This window comes from Schistocerca cancellata, chromosome 2 (genome assembly GCF_023864275.1).
Source record: "Schistocerca cancellata isolate TAMUIC-IGC-003103 chromosome 2, iqSchCanc2.1, whole genome shotgun sequence".
In the NCBI taxonomy this organism is placed as follows: domain Eukaryota; kingdom Metazoa; phylum Arthropoda; class Insecta; order Orthoptera; family Acrididae; genus Schistocerca; species Schistocerca cancellata.
This window is the reverse complement of record NC_064627.1, coordinates 1,084,772,472-1,084,782,095: the sequence shown is the minus strand read 5'-3', so window position 1 is coordinate 1,084,782,095 and position 9,624 is coordinate 1,084,772,472. Positions and strand designations below refer to the sequence as shown.

Sequence of the window (9,624 nt, the reverse complement as noted above, 5' to 3'; positions counted from 1 at the left end):
TCCTTGTTTTTGTGAAGAATTCCATTTCCTATATCAAAAAGTGGCAACCCTAGTGAGTTCCTAGGTTTATTCCGATACACAGAGGTGACAAAAGTCATGGGATACAGGTTCCAATATCGTGTCGGACCTCCTTTTGCCCGGAAAAGTGCAGCAGCTCGACGTAGTATGGACTCAACAAGTTGTTGGGAGTCCCCAGCAGAAATATTGAGCAATGCTGCCTCTATAGCCGTTCATAATTCTGAAAGTGCTACCGGTGCAGGATTTTGTGCACGAACTGGTTTCTCCATCATGTCCCATAATTGTTCGATAGGATCCATGTCGGGTGATCTGAGTCGGCGATTAGTCTCTCGATTCAAACCATTCGCGAACCATTGTGGTCCAGTGACACAGCTCATTGTCATCCATAAAAAGTCCATTGTTGTTTGAGAACATGAAGTCCACGAATGGCTGCAAATGGTCTCCATGTAGTTGAACATTACCGTTTATAGTCAGTGATCGGTTCAGTTGGGTCAGAGGACCCAGACCACTACATGTCAACACACTCCACGCCATAACGAAGCCGCCACCAGCTTCCACAGTGCCTTGTTGACAACTTTGGTCCATGGTTTAGAATCTTATCATCAGTTCCTACCAACTGACATCTACATCTATATCTACATCTACATGGTTAATCTGCAATTCACACTTAAGTGCCTGGCAGAGGGTTCATACTACTTCTCTACCATTCCACTCCCGAATGGCGCGTGAGGAACACCTAAATCTTTCCGTTCGAGCTCTGGTTTCTCTTCTTTTATTATGGTGATCATTTTTCCCTACGTAGGTGGGTGTCAACAAAATATTTACAGATTCGGAAGAGACAGTTGGTGATTGAAATTTCGTAAATAGATCTCGCTGCAAAGAAAACCGCGCCGAGCGGTCTTAGGCGCTGCAGTCATGGACTGGGCGGCTGGTCCCGGCGGAGGCTAGAGTCCTCCCTCAGGCATGGATGTGTGTGTTTGTCCTTAGGATAATTTAGGTTAAGTAGTGTGTACGCTTTGGGACTGATGACCTTCGCAGTTAAGTCCCATAAGATTTCACACACATTTTGAAAGAAAACCGCCTTTGTTTCAATGACTGCCACCCCAACTCGCGTATCATATCAGTGACACGCTCACCCATATTGCGCGATAACACGAAACGAGCTGCCCTTTTTTGCGCTTTTTCGACGTCCTCCGTCAATCCTACCTGATAAGGATCGCATACCGCGCAGCAATATTCCAGCAAAGGACGGACAAGTGTAATGTAGGCTGTCTCTTTAGTGGGTTTGTCGCATCTTCTAAGTGTTCTGCCAACAGCGCAGTCTTTGTTTCACCTTCCCCACAATATTATCTATGTGGTCTTTGCAATTTAAGTTGCTCGTAATTGTAATTCCTATGTATTTAGTCGAATTGACAGCCCTTATATTTGTGCGATTTATCGTATACCAAAAATTTATCGGTTTTCTTTTGGTACCCATGTGCATGACCTCGCACTTTTCTTTGTTTAGTGCTAATTGCCACTTTTCGCACCATACATAAATTCTCTCTAGATCATTTTGTAATTGGAATTGATCATCTGATGATTTTACTTGATGGTAAATTACAGCGTCATCTGCAAATAATCTAAGGGGGCTGCTCAGATTATCACCTAGATCATTTACATGAACCAGGAACAGCAGGGGGCCTATGACGCTACCTTGCGGAACGCCAGATATTACTTCTGTTCTGCTCGATGATTTACCGTCTATCACTACGAACTGTGACCTCTCTGGAGGAAATCACGAATCCAGTCACACAACTGAGACGATACTCCACATGCAAGCAATTTGATTAATAGTCGTTTGTGAGGAACGGTATCAAAAGCCTTCTGGAAATCTAGGAATATGGAATCGGTCTGAGATCCCTTGTCGACAGCACTCATTACTTCACGGGAATAAGGAGCTAGCTGTGTTGCACAAGAACGATATTTTCTGAATCCGTGTTGGATTATGTATCAATAAATCATTTTCTTCCAGGTGATTCATATTGTTCGAGTACAGTATATGCTCCAAAATCCTACTGCAAATTGAGGTCAGTGATATAAGTCTGTAATTCAGTGGGTTACTCCTATTGCCTTTCTTGAATATTGGTGTGGCCTGTGCTACTTTCCAGTCTTTAGGAACAGACCTTTCGTCAAGTGAGCGGTTGTATACGATTGCTGATAAAAAGGCGCTATTGTGCCTGCATACTCTGAGAGGAACCTGATTGGTGTACCTTCTAGACCGGAAGACTTGCCTTTCTTAAGGGGCTCCGGAAAGGCTCAAAATCATGAAAAGTTCAATTTTTACTTTTTTGCGTTTTCTGAATCTGCAGACTATTACCTTTTAATAGATACATAATTTATTCAATTCCGAAGACTACAACTATTTTTAAATTATTTTTGAAAGGTGTTCTACATGGGCGTGACCCACTGTGGCGCTGTTAAACTGCTGTCAAATGGTGTTATTATTAACGTCCGTGTTCATCAGGTACATTTTAGTGATGTGAGATAAAGTACGTGTTGTGGCTAACCTGTGATGGTTCAATATATATCGCTGTGTGATTGTCGATTGTTTCATGTTTATTTACTCTGTCGTTATCTCGAAAATATTCGTAATTAATTCTGTTTCTTGAGTCTCTGTTTTGTTGAAGTATAATAATGAGTAAAAGTAAAGTTATTAGAAATCCTCTGAAGGCTTTTAAGAAAAGGAGAAATGTTGGAAAGCCAAAGGTATGTGTTATTACTGTAAATAATAACATTCTAACATGGTACGAGCGATGCTTGCTTTAGACAAGGAACGCCTTCGGGCTGCAGACAGGGCTGTAAAGAGTCTAGAAATACAAGCAAGAGTAAACAGGAGGAGGAACAAGAGGAAGCTGGAGGAGGAGTTTGCAGAGGATGAAGATAATCCATCCTATGGACCTGGAATGCACTAAAAAGTTAATCCAATCTTTGTCGCTCGATTCCCAAAACTTTTATTTTCTCATACTAATTACATGTTTTCTAAGGATCTTCCAAACATATTTGTTTCAAACTTTCAGTAAATGTTACACAGTACCTTCTGCATAATTTAACACAGCCTTTTTCCAAAAAAACTGTATGTTTTTGAATATATAAATAAAAATTGCAAAAAAATGTTGTGAATTTTCATTACAATTGAAAAAAAAATCATCTTTAATAACTGAACTAAAATTTTGTAAAATCCCTGTGTTAAGTTGTAGCCCATATTCCAATAAATAATCTGTAAAAAGTTCAACTTCCTACCTCAAATACTTTGTGAGGAAAGATGTAATTTATAAGCGTTATTTTAACATTGCAAGTATAGGGCGTTCCGGAGCCCCTTAAGTGACTCATCTGACAAGGGGATGGTTTTCCAGTCGTGTTGGGTCCAATCGATACGGTCACGAGTCCAGGAGAGGCGCTGCAGGAGATGTCGCGCTGTTTGCAAAGCCACTCACGTTGCCAAATTTGCCGCACTGTCCTAACAGATAAGCTGGCCGCAAGTCCCACATTGATTTCTGCAGTTATTTCCAGCAATTTTGCTTGTCTGTTAGCGCTGACTACGTAAACGCCGCTGCTCTCGGTCGTTAAGTGAAAGCCGTCGGCCACTGCGTTGTCCACGGTATGAGGTAATGCCTGAAATTAGGTATTCTCGCAACACTATCGAGACTGTGTACCTCAGAATGTCGAATTCTCTATCGATTTCTAGAACGGAATGTCCCAAGCGTCTAACTACAACTAGCATTCTGCGTTCAAAGTCTGTTAATTCCCGTCGTGTGGCCGTAACCACGTCGGAAACCTGTTCACACGAATCGTCTGAGTATAAATGACTGCTTTTTATACCTTGTGTACGCAGTACTACAGTCATCTATATATGTGCATATCGTTATCCCATGACTTTGGCACCTCAGTGTATGTCATATGTAGCTGAAGCCATTCCTTGATGATTAGATTGGGAAGAGCTGCCAAACTGAAAGGGATTCGATTTAAAAGTATCACCGCCGTTCCGTAGAGTCCCAGACATTTTCTATAAGATTAAGATCTGGCGATTTAGTGGACCAGTTGAGGACGCGATAGGGTGCCACAGTGCTCGTCGAAACCAGGAACGCATGCGTGAACGCAACTGTAGATATCTTGGTAGGCAAGAGTGTCCACAGCGTACTTCTCATCGAGAGAGCGTAAGAAAGGGCAACACTTGCTCATCGATAGTGTTGAACTAATCATCCTAGTTAATGACATGGCAACGTGAATGAGACGGCCCTAGCCACAAATCGAAAGGCACTTCGAAAACCTCAAAGAACCACCTCCGGTCTGAAGTACACCCTCCACACATTGCGCATTTTACATCTACATCTACACAGAAACTCCGCAAGCCACCGCATGGCGCGTGGCAGAGGGTACCCTGTTCCACTGCTAGTCATTTTCTTTCCTGTTCCATTCGCAAATAGAGCGACGGAGAAACGACTGTCTATATGTCTCCGTATGAGGCCTAATTTCTCGTATCTTTTCTTGGTGGTCCTTACATGTAATATAAGAATGGTTCTGCAGTCAACTTCAAATGCCGAATTTTCTCCAGTAGTTTTCCTCGAAGAGAACGTCTGCTTTCCGGTAGGGAGTCTCATCTGAGTTCCCGAAGCATTTCCGTAACACTTGCGTGTTGTTGGAATCTACCAGTAGCATATCTAGCAGCCCGCCTCTGAATTGCCTCGATGTGTTCCTTTAATCCGACCTGGTGCAGATCCCAAACGTTCGAGCAGTACTCAAGGATAGGTCGCACTAGCGTCCTATATGCTGTCTCCTTTTCATGTGCACCACAATTACCAAGAATTCTCGCAATAAACCGATGTCGACCATTCGCCTTCCCTTCCACAATCCTAAAATGCTCGTTCCACTTCATATCGCTTTGCAAACGTTGCGCCCTTAGATTCAAACGGTGTGACTGTGTCAAGCAGGACACTGCTAATGGTTGTAATGGTCGCCTGGTCGTAGATATTGCTAATTGCTATAATCGCACTATTTCACTCCCATTTACGGAGCTTGTTAGCACTTGATGTTAGGTTGGCGCCATTAAAATGCATTGTGTTGTAGTAATCGCTGCTACTTGCTGGATCGCTGCTGTCTCTCGATGCTGATGCTGGCTCTACATCTGGTTGTCTAGGGTTAAAAAACATGAGGTCCCGTGTTTTTTATGTGCTTTTGATGATAAAGAACGAGCGAAACCAACAAATATGTAAACTTCAAATATTTATTACTCTGGTGGCCATCTTAATTCCACTGTCCACCAAAGTCCATGACACAACACAAAGTAATATTTTCTTTACATGTTCTTTGCATTGTTTATCCACCTCAAACAATAACACACACACACACTTTACCAAAGTGACATTCCGACTGGCCTCCCGACCCTTCTTGCTGCTCGTATTTATAACATTGTCAAAGAACTACTAAAAAGAGATATAGTTTACAAGTCACATGTACATCTGTTATCATAATTTGTGCAGAAAAGTTATTAATTTGCATCGAGTGACATAATTTAACATGTTATTAAAATGACAGACAGATTTGTTGACTTGACAGAATAATTCTTTGTTACAAAAAGGCCGTTTTTTAGAAGTTTGTCAATTGACTTCTCTAATTTGCATAAATAAGTAAATAACATGAATTATTAAGAATTACATTGGTTTTCGTCTAAAATAGGATTGCTTACGTGAATACTGAGTGAAAACGCTCCTAGTGAACAAATAGGTTTCACTGGGTGATTTTTATTTAAGGAGATCCAAAATACCTAGGTTGGCCACTATTTTTCGTACTTCATATTAATTATTTACGATGAACTCGGTGTTTTTACATGATGACATTTGCTGTATCAGTGATCAAGTGATATTAACTTTTGTGTGGGTCAGTTACTCAGTATAATTTAATGGGTTGACTGTTTATGGAGACATGTTATGCAATCATTGTTAACATACACAATACCTTTGCTATAATCATAAATACTCGTTAAACTGGTTGAATTTGGAGGGTATCGCATACTTCGGTACAGTAAAGCCTTTAATATGTTCCGTTACATGGTGTATCCGAACATTACAGGTTTGTTCTTCCTACTCATCCGCGTTAACTTAGATTTTTTTCACATTTAGAGCTAGCTGCCATTCATCACACTAATTAGAAATATTGTCTAAGTCATCTTGTATCCTCCTACACTCACACCATACCGTACACCACAGCGTAATGAACAATCAACGAGTCGGCTCAAGTCACGGAACGGAAGACTCGTCCAAAAAATGAGAGAGCCAGCTCTGGTCTGAACTGCACCCTACACACATTGTGGATTAAACGGCTTATTGAGCCATTTGTGCACTCGACGCTTTGCATCGTTTCAAAAGGGTGAAAATCGCGACTTGTCTGATGACACTAAACATCTCCAGTCAGCTAATCCAATATCTGCATTGTGTGGCCGATTGAAGACGTGTAGTTTAATATACCGCTGCTAGAGACAGCCTCTTGAAAGTTGCCCGACCCAAAATGTCCATTGCATGCAGTTCCCTTGTTCCCTTCGCGATGTCTGCTCTGAAACTGGTTGAGAAGGACCTGCTTTCACTAACGACAACAACCGGTTTGAAACCGATTCCCTGTGTCGTGTTATGGTACTCGCCGCGGACCCTGTCAGCGAGCACCTTTTTTACGACCGCTGTTCTCACGCCATGTTAAATGGCTGCGAGTGGTACACCATTCCTTGTAGACACGCTGGGCTATATGCATTGCTACACCAACAAATCGGGCAACTTCATTCACGGTGTGGTCATGGGCACGTCAAAACACGACAGTTCCTTTCTGCCATTTTGTCACGTCTCCATGCCGACCCATCTTATTTTACTGATTCCATACAACCGTCTAAGGCATATCCACCAGTTCGCTGCCAAGAGTTACGCCTATTCCTTATAAGGATGACTCCGTGACGATGATACAAACTTTCATCGGTGTAGGGTCACTCCTAATCGTTATAAGGGTGATTCCGTGACGATGATACAAACCTTCAAGGACGATGAAGAAGGGTACATGTATCAATTTGAGGTCGGGAAGCCTGTTCCAGATATGACCGAGTCGAAAGTTGTAAGCTAAAATCGTTCTGATGCCTCTGTGGAATATATATCTCGGTACCGCTGTTGCTACGATTATTGGGTAGGCGAGTGTCGTAAATGGTAATATCGACCAAAACAAGAAAAACGTGTCTAGTAAACATGGCCTCCTTACCTTCAGCGTTATGAGCACTTGTTCGACACTGTGAAATGCGTCTCTACTGCTGCAATTTCTTTGGTTTCCATATTTTTGGCGGAGGTAGTATGGACCAAAACAAGAAAAAGAGTCCAGTAAATATGGGCTCTAAAATGCGTACTTGAGGAGCTAAGAGCATTTGTTCATTTTTTGCTACTGTGAAAACACATCTGTTATAGTGAAAAAAGGACTCATAGCTCTTAAGGTATGCATTTTAGAGGCCATGTTTACTGGACTTCCTGCCATCTAGTAATCTTTCCTGTCGTATCCGTGAATATTGACCATTCTTCCTGGGACTTCCCCTATGTGAACGACCTTCCACTTAACATTCAACAGTCACAACTGGTACTTTTTGCAAACGATACTAGTAATATAATAAATAAAATTAGAGAGAAAGCAATGGAAGAGAGTGTTAATGATGTTTTTCAAAGAATTACGAGGTGGTTTTCTGTAATGGACTCTACCTTAATTTTGTGAAAACACACTATATTCAGTTCTGTACAACAACTAGTCATATCAACAGCTGCTGTAGTACATGAACAGGAGTCGGTAAATGCTTCAAATTTTTGCGTGTACGTACTGGTGAACATCTAAATTCAGCTGCTCTTGCCCTGCGTATAAACTAAACTAAACTCCCTCCGAACAGACCTTCAAAGGCCCAACGGTACCGACCGGCCGCCGTATCGTCCTCAGACCACAGGCGTCACTGGGTGCGGATATGGAGGGGCACGTAGCACACCGCTCTCCCGGCCGTATGTCAGTTTACGAGAACGGAGCCGCTACTTCTCAATCAAGTAGCTCCTCAGTTTGCCTCAAAAGGGCGAGTGCACCCTTGCACCCTTGCACCCTTGCACCCTTGCACTCTTGCACCCTTGCACCCTTGCACCCTTGCACCCTTGCACCCTTGCACCCTTGCACCCTTGCACCCTTGCACCCTTTCACCCTTTCACCCTGATTGCCTACAGCGTTCGGCAGACGGGATGGTCATCCATTCAAGTGCTACCCCAGCCCGACAGCGCTTAACTTCGGTGATCAGACGGGAACCGGTGTTACCACTGCGGCAAGGCCGTTGGCTGCCCTCCGTATAACTTAAACATATTCCAGCCGTACTGTCGGTTCAACAGCGACCACTATAATACTGAAAACGCATATGTTTTAGTCTACAGTCGCATTTTCGCTATTTTGCCTACTAGCCAGCGGTTTCGGTACACAGCACCACAGGCAGGCCATTTCCTGACCCGCAGTCGTCACGCTTGTTTCACAATTTGGTGAATCGAATACTGAGTAGTTGAGCGTAACGACTGCTTACCAGTGTATGGCCTGAGGATGACACTGTGCAGCAAAATCGGTAGCCAGTAGGGAAAATAAATACATTCTAAGACAGAAAAAAACGGCATTTGTCGATTCGAGACCGAAGACGCCACGAACAGGGGTGGGATACCAACCTCATTGTAGGCTACCGTACGGCCCGACAACCAGGGCTGATGGTCTTGGGCGCCAGTTCTTTTCACAGCAGGACCCTGTAACCGTACCCTCCCACACATCACCATTAAATTTCTCTTGGTCTCTTCATTATTTTCAAAAGCTTCGAGAGGCGTAAGATATACAAAAGAGAAGCTTTCTTCATTTTCTCTTGTTGTTGGCTCCAGGTATTACAGCTAGGGGTACTTTCTTGCGGCTGAAATTTTGATTTAACGTTGTGGGTTTATGATGATTAAGTAACTGATTAAGAACTATCTGTTGCTATCATTTTATTTTATCCCATTCTTCTATAACACATCCACTTCACAATCTCCATTTTTATACAACCATCAGTTACATTGTTGTAGACTAAATTAAAAAAAAGTGCATTTCCATCACAAGCATGCCCACTAATATTACATTCTGTGGTACTCACAATATTCCAAAGAGTTTACAAAGCAACAGTGTTTCCATACTTTCTTGACAAAAGGAGAATCTTCACCAAATTATATCATTATTTTATAAATGAATCCAGAAATAAATTTAATAATTCGCGTTAGATTGTGCAATTAATAATATAAATTTTTAAGTATGCCAGAAATTTCGTAATTTCGAACATTTCTATAAGAAGAGTAATTTTAACTATAAGTACATATCGATTGTAACAAATTAATTTCATTTTATACATTTTAGCCTGAAATATAGTACATCGTACACAAAATCATATGAATTCTTTTAGTGAAACAGCTGAGTTAATTTTAACATATACAAGAATCGACAGTATAAATGGTATCGGTTATTTCTATAAAAAAAGTAATGTTAGAAAAGGGTGTCCCTTTACAAGCCCTCTTG

General features: G+C 41.9%; 1 pseudogene; it reads right to left on the bottom strand.

Moving 5' to 3' along the window:
• Nucleotides 1-8,267: 8,267 nt before the first annotated feature.
• LOC126163873 (5S ribosomal RNA) lies at nucleotides 8,268-8,385 on the bottom strand (annotated as a pseudogene).
• Between the last annotated feature and the right edge of the window lie 1,239 nt (nucleotides 8,386-9,624).